Source organism: Periplaneta americana, chromosome 15 (genome assembly GCF_040183065.1).
Source record: "Periplaneta americana isolate PAMFEO1 chromosome 15, P.americana_PAMFEO1_priV1, whole genome shotgun sequence".
Lineage (NCBI taxonomy): Eukaryota > Metazoa > Arthropoda > Insecta > Blattodea > Blattidae > Periplaneta > Periplaneta americana.
The window spans coordinates 150942480-150957166 of NC_091131.1; the positions used below are offsets into that span (position 1 = coordinate 150942480).

Genomic DNA, 14687 nt, shown 5'->3' on the forward strand with positions numbered 1-14687 from the left:
ATGACATTATTGTTCCTCGGAAAAAATCAATACTTTCGCGTCTGCGCACATCTCACAATTCACGACCTAGAACAAGGTCACTTCCGATCTTGTCAGATACAAATAAAATGTATACATCTGAATACCGGTAATTTCAAGTTAGAAATATGGTCGAGCATAAAAAGTCATATGAAACTCGCCTATAATGGTAATTAAGAAGCTCGTATGAAAATTATGAAACTCGCTTGCGCTCGTTTCATAAATATCCATACTCGATTCTTAATTACTATCATTATAGGCTCGTTGCATAATGTACTATTTCCTTCCTCCTGAAAAATTATGCTTTGCACTGTCACATGTTTTAATTTCTTAACAATTATTAGATTTATATCCTAGTATGGACGCACGCACAAAGAAAGTGGATTGTTTGCTGCCAATCAGTGTGAAAATTGCTTATGTTTTAGCAGTAGACATTGGATGTTCAGGCAATTGCCTGTTTTATATGAACTAACGTTTTGAAAATCTAATATGTATGCATTATTTAAATATTGAGTACCCTAATGCCCCATTTCACGAAGCTTCAATAAATCAATCCAAATGAAATATTAACTAGTGAAAATTAAAATATAAACAATTCACTAAAATGCGAGCTGTTCACCAACCAGATTTATTTAACATTTAATGAATAGTAAGTAATGCTTCATTACAAATAAATAAGTGGGTTCAGTGAATATTTCATAAGTACAAATATCACAACATTTTCATGATTTGAAAATTTGTAATTAATTTCTTTGATATGCCTGCGAGAATTCCACTACTGATCTGTCTACTTTTGGGCAACAGTTTCATACTAAAACCTTTAAAATCAAAATATTTTAATTGGTCAGCATTAAGGTTTGCTTCTTGAATAAGGAAGATATCTACATTAATATCTGAGAGTATATTGGCTAGTTCAGTCTTCTTAGCTGATGTTATGGCGTCAGCATTCCATTGTAAGATGTTTAGTTGATTCTGTACCATTAGAGTAGTCCCCGCCCGGAGATCCGATTGGGGGACTATTTTAGACTATAATCTAAATTTAACAGAAGAAATACTGAAATCAGAAGTAAACACTGAAATAATGAAACAATTGTCTTTAGAGACAATTAATATTAGGTACCCTCCACAAAACTGGCTTCATTTATACACTGACAGATCCTTGATCTCCAGAGAACAAGGTGCCGGTGCAGGTGTTACGTGCTGTCTCTTCTCACTTTATAGATCTCTTGGATATGGAACAACAAGTTTTGATGGAGAAATCATTGCAAACAGTGAAAGTCTCAGGAATCTTCTATGCCACATCAATAAATTTAAGAATGCAGGTATATTGTCAGACTCCAAAGCAGGTATTCTATCAATAGTCTCTAGACACACACCTTCATCTCAAACAGCAGAAATAACTAAAATGCTCTCTCAATTTATATCACTGAATAAAAGAATTGTATTCCAATGGATACCATCCCATTGTGGAATCCTGGGAAACGAGAATGCGGATGCTTTAGCAAAGAAGGGCAGCACTGCTACTTACAGACCTGTTACTAAATCTACGTATTACTATGTGAAAAGATTTATTAAATCTACATACTTAGACTTCAACAAACAAATTTGATAACACAATCTCAAGGGAAAAAATGGAACTCTCTGCATCATAATCCACAGTTAATTCCCGATTTACCACGAAAATCGTCTGTAGCTGCATTTAGATTGTCAGCAGGCCATGACTGTTTGGCCAAACACCTGCATAGAATTGGAATATATCAGTCCCCTAACTGCCCATTGTGCAACTCAAACCAAGAAATGGATTCGGAACACCTCAAAATCTGTGGTTCAGTGGCTGGCCATGATAATATCTTTGAAAAATATTGGAGTGCAAGAGATCAAATGACTTTATTGTCAAACGCCTGGCATTAGAAAACAACAACATTTTCATGAAACCACAACCTACTATGTTGAAAATTGTTACCTGCTATATCATTTGCATATGAGCCAACAATGAAGCAACACAGTTATAAAATACAGAATATGGAGGAAAAAGTAGTATTATTATTATTATTATTATTATTATTATTATTATTATTATTGATCTAATTCGATCTATAACTTATTCTTTTTCTGCTGCTATGTGTCTATTAATTTTATACTATATATTGGTTAGATCCAAGCTTGAATATGCATCTGTAATATGGAACTCCATTACTTCTACTGACTCGGATAAATTGGAGAATATCCAAAGAAAATTGATTTCTTTGTGTTTTTATATATTTTTACCCAATTCCAGTGATTATAAATATGAGATTAACTGCAAATATTGTAATTGCTATAGTTTGTCAAACATCAAGATCTTGATTATTTATTTTTTTGTAAAATCATTAAGGATGGTATTGATGTGAATCCTTCTTCAGCAATATCAGTCTTCATATTCCTGCTAAAATTTTTTGCAATAGAAATTCTAAATCTCTCTCTCCGGTCAGCAGTTGTATAAAATATGCTAATTTGCATAGATTAAACTTGGATCCATTTCATGTGTAGTATATACTTTTGGAGTTTTATGGCAGTTGTTATTAATTTATGTCTTTTATTTAGATATGTATTGTATTATGGGTATTCTCGTTATATTTCTTATCATTCGTATTATATTCATATATAAGATTCCATCTTTTATTTTCAGTTGTCATATTTTAAATTGTCATTATTTTAATAATAATTATTCCTATGTACTTTTATTGTAATTTCTATCATTATTAATGTTCTTGTAGTGATATTATCATGTGCTGAACTGTTATTGGCCCCTGGCTGTTGTACAGCACATTAAATATTAGTAAATAAATAATAATTATTATTATTATTTTTATTTTTATTATTATTATTATTATTATTATTATGATTCTTATTATTATTATGATTGTTATTATTATTATTATTATTATTGTTGTTGTTTTATTATTGTTATTAATATTATTATTATTATCATTATCACTATTATCATTATTATAATTATTATCATTATTATTATTATTATCATCATTATCATTATCATCATTATTATTATCATATTATTATTATCATATTATTATTATTATATTATTATTATTATCATATTATTATTATTATTGTTATTATTATTGTTTTATTATTGTTATTAATATTATTATTATTATCATTATCACTATTATCATTATTATAATTATTATCATTATTATAATTATTATCATTATTAGTATTATCATCATTATCATTATCATCATTATTATTATCATATTATTATTATCATATTATTATTATTATATAATTATTATTATCATATTATTATTATTATTATTATTATTATTATTATTATTAATGTTGTTGTTTTATTATTGTTATTAATATTATTATTATCATTATCACTATTATCATTATTATAATTATTATCATTATTATTATTATCATCATCATTATCATCATTATTATTATCATATTATTATTATCATATTATTATTATTATATTATTATTATCATATTATTATTATTATTATTACTATTATTATTATTATTATTATTATTATCATATTATTATTATTATTATTACTATTATTATTATTATTATTACTATTATTATTATTATTACTATTATTATTATTATTATTATTATTATTATTATTATTATTATTATTATTATTATTATTATTAATACTCCTGCTGCTGCTGCTGCTGTTGTTATAGCTGTTGTAATTGTTGCATTCCTGATTCCAGTGGTCGCATCATTTGAGGGAGGAATGATACATACTATATGAACTCAATTTAGGTATAGATAAAATTCTTGAAATCTATTGTCCAGAATGAAAAAAAATTAGAGACTCATGCATTTATTGTAGTATGAAGTACAGTTGCAGAGCTGAAAGAAAGTAGAAAAAGAAAGTAGAAACTTAATGCCTGCATAATATGCTGTATTTATTTTATATATTCATTGGAGAAATCAGCTCAAAGAATTTGAGTGACCATAAGGATCCTGAATACAATAAACGTGCACAACATAATATGATTTGAAACATTAAAGAAAAAAGAAAGTTAATTGTTGAAGGGAAATATATAAGTGGATTAATTGAAATAGAGATGATGATGTAATATTTGAAGAGAATCCTTGATAATATTTATAAGGACAGACATTACATAATCAAAAGGAATGTGAAGTTCCTTAAGATAATTCCATGTGAATTTTGTAATAGAACCTCTACTGCCAAAGAGCAAACCAATGACAGACCATTGTTTAAGAGGGACGTTGTACTTTTGAGAAAGATACGGCAGACAAGGTTCATATATAGACTTCTTCTCAATATCAACTTCGGCGGCCTGATTTAGGTTCCTTTCGAAACGGATAGTAGTGTCAAGAACCTGTGTGCGTAAATTTAATTCTAATAAATGGAAGTTACTATACCAATTAAGTTTTGTTATGTTTGAATGTACATTGTGTATTAATTTACTAACATTTATTACGACGAAGTAAAGAGAAGCGACTAGACGCATTTGAAATGGGGATATGGAAAAGAATTGAACATGTGAAATGGACAGACAGAATAAGAAATGAAGCTGTGTGGGAAAGAGTGGGTGGAGAAAGAATGATGCTGAAACTGATCAGGAAGAGGAAAAGGAATTGGTTGGGTCATTGGCTGAGAAAAAACAGCCTACTGAAGGATGCACTGGGAGGAATGGTGAATGGGAGAATAGTTCTGGGCAGAAGAAGATATCAGATGACAGACGACATTAAAATATATGGATCATATGAATTTACAAAGAGGAATGCAGAAAATAGGAAAGATTGGAGAAAGCTGGGTTTGCAGTGAAAGACCTGCCCTTGGACAGAACACTAAATGAATGACGTAGTTATAATAACCACTTTCATGTGTTAAAATAAAAATTAAGTTGTATGTTACCTAATTGACTAGTTTCAGCTTTGTCTCAGTCATTCTGATGATATTCTAACCTATGATCAGTTTCTTCTAAAATTTTGAGTACCGGTACCATGATCTTCATGTCCACACCTGTGGAGTAACGGTTAACGCATCTGACCGCAAAACCAGGTGGCCCGGGTTCGATTCCCAGTCGGGGCAAGTTACCTGGTTGACGTTTTTTCTGGGGTTTTCCCTCAACCCAATATGAGCAAACGCTGGGTAACTTTCTGTGATGGACCCTGGACTCATTTCACCAGCATTATCATCTTCATCTCATTCAGACGCTAAATAACCTAAGATGCTGATAAAGCATCGTAAAATAACCCAATAAAATAAATAAATAAATGAACGATCTTCATGATGCGTTATCTTTCGTGAAATTTTGTGTCATTCAGATTTTCAAAATGATCCTTTCTTAAATAGTTAAAATTTCTCCATCTGGCTCTTGATTTTCGAGCAGTTACAGATGTAACAATTCTGCGTCGAAACGTTCCACCATTTTTGATTGCAACTAATGAACCATTAAAAATTTAAAGACAGAAATTTCTATCACTGTCCGCCGAGTTAGGTCTGTGGTAGTGTGTTTGCCTACGGACTAGCTGGCCCGGGTTCGATTCCTGGCGAAAATGTAAAATTTCTACCTCGGGACTAGGAGAGATGGCAGTGCACAACTTCTAATCACTGGATTTTGCACCAATATGCCTGGGTTAAATCCCAAATCTCTCCGCAGTGCATATGAAGAGAAGGCATATGTCATTATTTGTTGATAGTGATTCGTCCGTCGGACGGGGATATTAAGCCTCACGGCCCCTGGGTGCTATTCGACAGAAGTTGGCTACGTGCTGGCACCAGGTTTCCCCTTCTCCCTTATCTTTATCATCATTCATTCCAGACACTACACTTACACGAACACTCACCCTAGTACACGACATAACTCTCCACAGATACACATCAAGTACATTGTGGTCTGCCAAAGTGGTGTACAACTAGGGTAAATGGATCACAGTCCTGCCATCTATCCGCAATATGCGGAACCCGAATCACGTAAAGTGAAGTGGGTAGGCATTGGATACATACATACATACAATTTCTATCGCTAAACTGATGCGATAGTTTTACTGGTTCTATAGGGCTAAAGATGCTTGGTGAGCTATAAAAATAATTTAATGAACCAATAAATAAATTAATGAATCATTAAAAACATAGTAAAGCTTGATGAAATCGGCTATAAGCGTTATATTCCCTATTTTTCCATTTTTGGCGTAAATTCTTCATGGTCATCAATTGCCTTTTTTACTTTGTGTACTTATTTGGAAAACACTTGTTGATAAATTGGGAACACTCAGTTATTCTGAAGTTGTGAGGAAATATAATTCTAGGATGATTCAGCTATAACCAGGGTTCGAATTAACGGGGGAGGGGGGGGGGAATGGTGGGGATTTCCGCCCCTGTTGGAAAGTTATCTCCCTCTCATAAATTTATATTTACGTTCCTGCCAGAGATAACTTCTATCCCCCTCACAGAATATAATTGTTTTAATATGAGTATACTTTATAAAGTACAGTATAAAGTAAGCAAAAAAATAATATTGATGTATTTATCATTACCGACAAGCTCACAACAATAAATAACTTAGGAATTACACATCTTATCTTAAACCTGCTCATGGGTATAATTATTATTATTATTATTATGATCAAGATGCAACTCAGTGCGACCAAGCGTTGAGCCGTATCGAATGAGGATAATACTAATTTTATGTAGGATATTTTCTATCCCCCTCATTTGAAGTCTTAATTCGCACCCTGACTATAGTTGATGTCCATTTGGCTGCTTGCTTAATACCAGTAAGTTCCCCCATGTTGATAGCAAAGAATCCAGTAAATTATACCTTACAGGAAAAAACCGAGGACAGGAATTAGTGTAGGGTAATTTTGGCTCTCAAATTTTCAATTTGATTTTAAAATTTCAAGGCAACCTACCACTTTTCAAGGGGTCACATAGCATTGAGTGTTTATGATTGGTGGAACTTATTTTTCACTATATTCACCAATGTGATAGAACAATCTGAAAAAGATGTAGTTTTTCAATTTTATTTGGTAACAATCATTGCATCATCAACAGTGTGGAATAGTACATTATGCAACGCACCTATATTGGTAGTAATTAAGACGCGAGTATGTTTATGAAACAAGTGCAAGCGAGTTTCATAATTTTCATACGACCGTCTTAATTACCATTATAAGCAAGTTTCATACGACTTTTTATGCTCGACTATATTTCTAACTTGAAATTATTCATAAGTATTCATGTTATTCTTATCTGACTGGGGAGCAGAACTGACCTTGTGCAATATCTCGTAAATTGTGAGATGTGCGCAGACGTGAAAGTATTGATTTTTTCCGAGGAACAAATGTCATTGACCTTGATATAATCTAGAGAGTAAAATGAACATTAATCTTGATATAACCTTGAAATTGATTTGGACATTGAAAAATGAGATGACAAATTGAATTTATTTGAATATTATTTACGATTAACGCTAATTATTATAGTAACAGAACTTAACCTTCTGCGACAGTATTGGATTTCCAGCCTCCGTGACGTTTCACTAGTTGTCTTTCGATTGCATATCCGAGAATAATTGATACTTGTGCTTTCATATTGCTACAATGGTGTTTTTTGATTTGTGGAACACCTGAACTTTAATGAATAGGTGTACTTTAATGAGGTCCATTAAAGGGCTGCTACCAGGTGTATAATTACTACATTTCGGCATGGTCGAGCATAATGAATTTTACGACATTTTGAATAGTGCACCCAAAACTTAAACTAGGCCTAAATTAAGGACAGAAAAAGCATTCAGATTGGTATTTCTAAGGAAATGTTATACACAATGTGATACGCTCTTTTGATTAATTTTTTTGCAGTAGTAATAATAATAATAATAATAATAATAATAATAATAATAATAATAATAATCTATCTAAATAGTTTCATTTTTTTATAGAATAACAATTTAACTTTAGATAATATCTTGCCCAGAGCTAAGCTAATAACGTGATACAAGTATTAATGTATGAAGGATAGTTTATTATTGCTGTAACTTTAATTGTATATAAACATAATGAAGACATATTTTAAGCAATGTTATTAGTCTATGAAACTTTCTAGAGTTAAAACGTTAAAATTGTTACAATTTTTTTAAAAGGTAATGTACCTTTATGACATACAGGCCCCATTTCAACACTGGTGTGGTGTCATCTTCAGTGTCCTGACACTGTTTTATTCAAGTGTTAAAGTGAATGATAAAAACAATGAACATTGTTAGTATTTAAATAGCACATTTAGAAATATAGAAACATGTACTGCCTAATGCATATGTTAACTTCATTAGAAAAGTGCCAGAACATTTTTAATAATCATATCTGATTTAAATAAAAAATAATTTATTTGATTTTCCACAGCTTACCAGGTTGTATTTGCTGCTTCAACAATAAAAAGTTCTTACTTGTTACTTTTAACATGTTCCTCCTACAATAAAATTCAACCTATGGAAATAAATTCGCTGGCACTAATATTGTGTGCTGTAGAAGGTTGTAAAATTTTAATGCTTTTTTTTTTTTTTCCTTATTTGACATTTTAAAGTGAAACCTGTTTTTTAGCATCTAAACATTCGATGTCTAATTAACATAAGGCTGGACAAAACACAGTGTTCAGAAAATCTCAGGTTATTATTTTATATTCGTTTTTTGAAAGAAATTATATTAGCTGCTGTAATATGTATTAAAAAGCCTTTTTCCAGCAATGGTAGAGAGACATTTAAACAAAATATTGCTTAAATCCAATTTTGTGTCCAGGTGAATTTTATTAATGATAAGATAATAGAACATCCACAGAGTAAGACGCTCAAAGCCATTCTTCAAGATTCCATAATTGTCCAACATGTGATGAAAGCAGTGCGAGATGGCAACACAGAAAACTTAACAGGAGAAGGACAGGTAAAAGCTCTTTTTTCTCCCTTTCTTTTGCTACTGTTTTTTTCTTTTTTTCTTTCCCTGCCTTCTTCCTCCTCCTTCACTCAATTCCTTTTTCTATTCCTGCTGTTCCCTTCTTATTTCACTACCCTGTCTGCTCCCAGCACCACCCCCACCGCCACGTTTGTTATGTGTCAAGTTTTTTTATACAATTTTTTTGGAGTCATGTACCATTGAGTTTATCCAAATGGCATTGACTGATCACAAGCAATTCCAACATAGAAGCCACTTGGTAGCTGATTATTCACTTCGCATTCTGTTAGGCAGAGTTCTTCTGAATCTGATTTTCTCTATACCACACTTTAAAATTCATTTTTCGTAATTGATTAACTAGTGGAACTTACTCGTGTTAATTATGGAAGTCTGTGCGGCTTACAGCTGTTTCAGTGTATCATCACACCATCTTACATGAGTAAGTTCCACTAGTTAATCAATTACTTATATGCAGGTGTTAAAAGTAGTGTATGCAAGATTCAAAATGGATCATTTTTCGTATTTTTATATTGCACTTCTTCAGATATACAGTACATTTTATCGAATGTAATTGTAAATGCAGTTTTTTTTTTTTTTTTTTGCTGATATTCTGTTTGATTTAACTCAATACTTCATCAGAGCGTAGTGGAAGATCTCCGTGGCAACACCTTGGAAGAGAAGCTGCATTTTGCTTGGGATGTCTTGCAAATTGATGTGAATAATCTTATGGATAATGACATGGATAAGGCAGCAAATAGATTGAAAATTCCTCCTGGTTTAAAACAGGTAAAACATTACAACAAGTTTGCTTTTATTATGCTCACACCCACAATTCTGTGGTTCCAAGGCAAATATGTTAATTTTTGACGAAAATGATATTTTACGATATGTTGTGCATCCTGACGATAACTTTATTGTGACAAAAGATGGTATGCATATATCTATTATTTTTCTTTCTAACTCTTTGTTATGAAACACGATTGCAATGATTTCATGCAGTTGTTCAAACTTTAAATGCTCGCTCCTGAAGAACTGCAAGAAGTGATACATCACATTTTGCCTTACATCACATTTTGCTTTTGAGGCACAGAATTATTAATTAATTGACAAGAACTGTTATGACTCCATCAGTTCATTGCTATTGCTGGCATGTGTCATTACATATTGTAAGTTGTCATTTAGATTTTTCAGTTATTTTATCTTAATTGAAACCATATTAGTAATCCTTTCCTTGTAAGCCTCTTTTGCATGACACATTTCATTTTCTTTTGTTGTGGGGTGCTTTTATCATATGTTTTATTGCTTTATTTTAGATAGCACAGCTTATTGTTGATGTTAGTATTGTAAATTTAGTCATTTATTGTAGTTCTCCATTAACTAATAGAGTCTTTTAAGTATAAATATTTTCATTAACAAATAATTGACTTTGGTGATAGAGTGCTCACTGGATTTGCACATAATCCAAGGTACATTGATTGAATATCAGTTGAGGGCCATAGAGCTTTAGGCAGAAAAATTCTTTTAAGTGCGACTTGACTTCCATCAAAGGAAGAATAAATAAATTTGTTGTAAAAGTACGGAATGAAATGTATGTGAGCTCATCAGCTGGGTTGCCTTCTTGCACCCCAATAGTGTGTTGTCAATTGTTGATAGCTGCTTCCTTCTGTCTTCTTCATGGCTGGATATTGGAAGGGATATTCTTTATCCATTGCATAGTACTGATTGGTTCTTTACATCGATGCAGTCAGATGAATAGATGGATAGCCTTTGTAAATGTTTTGCAGGATAGATATGACCTGTATGTAACCTGAAGAAAGTCACTGCTTGTGATCTTTGGGAGTCTGGGTGGAAATTTGGCGCCCTCCACACTGTTGACATTTAGATGTTGCCTGATTTCTTATTTTATATAATTCTTTTCAATTTGGAAGATACGTACGAAAGTTTAGCATTTGATAACTGACAGATTTCTGTTCCTTTTTAGCCTGTTCATTTCCATTGATCCCACAATGTGAAGGTGTCACCTTCCAGTGGGTTTTATTGCTCATATTAAGAGCCCCAGTGCTTCATCTTGCACTATTCTGTCAGTTGATAATCTGCTGAGATGCAGTTAACAAAATCCCACAGTTGTACAGTGAGATGGATTTAATAAATGTTTTGTAGGTTACTACTTAGGCATAGTACTTATTAAATAATAACAAACCTACACATTAGCAACGCGTATCTCTAACTTGTAGGAACATATTCATACTTCGAAGATATTACACGCTTTTAAAATACACTAATTGTTAGAAATGACTATTAATGTACTCCATCACTGACTGAAAAACTAAACTTTCTATTGACTTTAACTTTAAAACACTATTAAAAGTAGACTAACACAAATTAACACACTATTAATAATAAACAACACAAATGAACACATGAATCTTTGTGTTGATGAAGTGCTTCCAGTTCCTTTCTTGTACGTGTACCTACAATTAAACGTAGACGAATTCACCATAAAGAATGGTACTAGTCACCCAATTAAATTCAGTACTTAGACGTAGGCCTATAATTAAACAATAACATATCTACACATCAGCAACATGTATCTCTAACTTGTAGGAACACATTCACGCTTCGAAGATATTACGCATTTTTAAAATACACTAATTTTATTATGAGAAACTACTATTAATGTACTCCATCAATGCTAAAGACTAAACTTCCAATTAACTTTAACTTTAATGCACTATTAAAAGTAGACAACACAAATCAACACTCTATTGAAAGTGAACAACACAAATGAACACGTGAATCTGCATATGTTGATGCTTGACAAAGTGCTTCTGCCCCCAAAACATGACGTTGCACAAACCTGCGTGTCTAGATGTATAACTACGTCTTTGATCCAGATAAATAAAACATAAATTTCGTCGTCTTTGGTGGTTTTGTGGTTACCGTAGTAGTAGTTGGATCTAGGATTCGTTGGTTCTAACAGAGCCAAGGGCAATGGATTTTAAAAGGCAATAAAATCCTTAGCGCAGATTCCTCTTAGAGGGAACGGACTATGTCATAGATTTACATACAACACACAAGAAAATTCTTTCCCTAATACAGGGTTCAGGCAAAATTTATAGGCTATTTCTCTCTCAGTTGAACTTTAATGCTGAATAGCCTCTGGAATTGGAAGTATCGTTAAGTAGAATGGTACTACTCCTGTTGCTGCTGCTAATATCTCCATCGATGATGACAGTTTTCATGGATGAATTTGCTATGTGAATGATGACTTTATGAAAGTGTCAGAAGTGCTCATTTGTGTCTGTTAGTCGGGCTTAGACAGTTAGCATTTATGGGACATTCAAAAAACTGTTGACTATGAGGTGGCGAAATCAAGAGAGAAACTTCAGTTTTTGTGTGTGGGCAGGTGTGCGTGTGTTTTTTTCTAACACGTCAATTCAAAATAAAGTGTTATACAGATATGTTGTTTCTTTTTTTATACAGATTATTGAGAAAAAAGAAGGTATTATTCGTATGCATATGATGGGGAAGCGAGTAAATTATGCAGCTCGCTCTGTTATAACTACAGATCCATGTTTAAACATTGATGAAATTGGTCTCCCCGAGGAATTTGCCAAATGTCTGACATATCCTGTGCCTGTCACGGGATGGAATGTTGCAGAGTTACAGAACATGGTGCTCAATGGGCCCAATAAGCATCCAGGGTAAGATAAGTAACATGTCACAGCTAATTTTGTTTCTTTTGTATGGCCTTCAAGATTGTGTCTTTGTTAGAAGAGAACCAATTTTATTATTGTTTCATACATTTACTGTATGGCGGCCGGGTAGCTCAGTTGGTAGAGCAGCTGGCTACGAACTGAAAGGTCCGGGGTTCGATCCCAGGTGGTGACAGGATTTTTTCTCGTTGCCAAACTTTCACTCAGCCTCCTATAAAATTGAGTACCGGGTCTTTCCCGGGGGTAAAAGGCGGTCAGAGAGTGATGCTGACCATACCACCTCATTCTAGTGCCGAGGTCATGGAAAGCATGGGGCTCTACCTCCATGCCCCCCAAGTGCCTTCATGGCATGTTACGGGGATACCTTTACCTTTATCATACATTTATAAAATGAGAGTCGATTGAAGTGAAGATACTGGATAAAGGTACTGTTTGCAAAGGTCTTGGCTACAAATGCATTGCATGTTATGCAGTTTTATCAACTTACCACAGTGGCTAGGTATCCATTGAAATAATATTTCTTTTTGGAGATTCTTGAGTTCACTTACTTTCGTTTCCTTTTTCTTAATAAAGTAATGAGTTTGTGGAAAATCTGTTGTGAAGCAAATTGAAATACATATAATTAACTCAGTGTGATTATGAAAGAGTGCCTTACATGATGCTCCTTTTCAGAGCTGTGATAGTCTAAAATGAAGATGGTTCTGTGATAAGATTGTCTGCTTTCAACTCTAACCAGCGAGAAAGTGTTGCAAAACGCCTCTTGACGCCGAGTGATTCAACTCACAACTCCCAGAGGTTGAAAGTGGTGTGTATAGTGTTCTGGAGCAAATTTACCTCTTCTGACACTTTAGAAATGTCGCTTGTGGTTGCACGAAATTCATTAAATCCAATTTATAAACACTAAATTGTACAGGAAAACTTTTTTATAATTTTCATACTCAAATGTTTTTTTTTTCTTCAAGTCCCAGCAAAATTCCTATACTTTTCACGTTAATTTATTTTGGTTACACATTTCTTTTATACAATTTTTACACTTAAAGTTCGTTCCAACAAGTAGTTTATGTATCAATTCATGTACGAACCTTGTATCATCTTACGCACGTGTGCTGGTTAGGTACCTACTATGGGATTGAAATAGAAGTGAATGATGTTGAAACACTTTTTCAGATCATCACATACTAAAACCAGAGATTCTGTAACTTTTGCCTGAGAATGGGCTGCTTGATTATTATCGTGTTGCAGCTAATTCAAATTGCAAAAAATAAAATTTCGATAATTTTATATAAAAAGATAACAAAAAGATTGTAAGGTAAAAAATGTAATTAACTATTTCATTACCCAAATAATTTTCATTCTCTTTCTTTTTGGTGAAAATTTAAATTAAATCTTTAATTTTTATTGGGCAAATCGCAATATAGCGATGGCCCATGGCCCCTTCCACTTTTCCCCTACTAGCTCATCAGACACACTACGTGATAGACGAGTGTTGTGTCGAATGCACATTTCATGTGGGTGGGGATAACTTACCCTACCGGCGTTCAGTATATTGCGATTTATCCTTTTTATTATTTGCAGTTCATTTTCCTTCTTAACCTCTAAATTGTGATGTGAAAGACATAAGCAGTCGATCTTGTCTTTCTTCAGTATCCAGGAGACGTTAGTGAGCATATGCACATGTCCAAGACAGTACATGCCTCAGTGCACCAACTACTTCTGATCGCTCCAGATCCGTGTCAAAAGTTTGTTGGAACGTTCAACTGAAGTACATGTTTCCGGTTCAGAATTGGTTTGGAGTGTGTTGGAATGTCTTTTCTGTACTGCGCATGCTTACAGTAGTTACGTATGGTTACTGACTGTTGTTGGAACGAATCTTTATACAACTTAATCGCATTTTAAACCCCAGAAGATAATGAACATCATTTAAACATTCTAAATGAATTTTGTTCGAAATTAGGTTTGCCATAAAAATACAGTGTGTGTTCATTGTTAAGATGCAGAAATTCGAAACTGCCCAT

General features: G+C 32.9%; 1 pseudogene; it reads left to right on the forward strand.

The window, feature by feature from the left end:
* Positions 1–14687, forward strand: part of LOC138715753 (DNA-directed RNA polymerase I subunit RPA1-like) — a 144753-nt pseudogene that overhangs the window by 20155 nt on the left and 109911 nt on the right.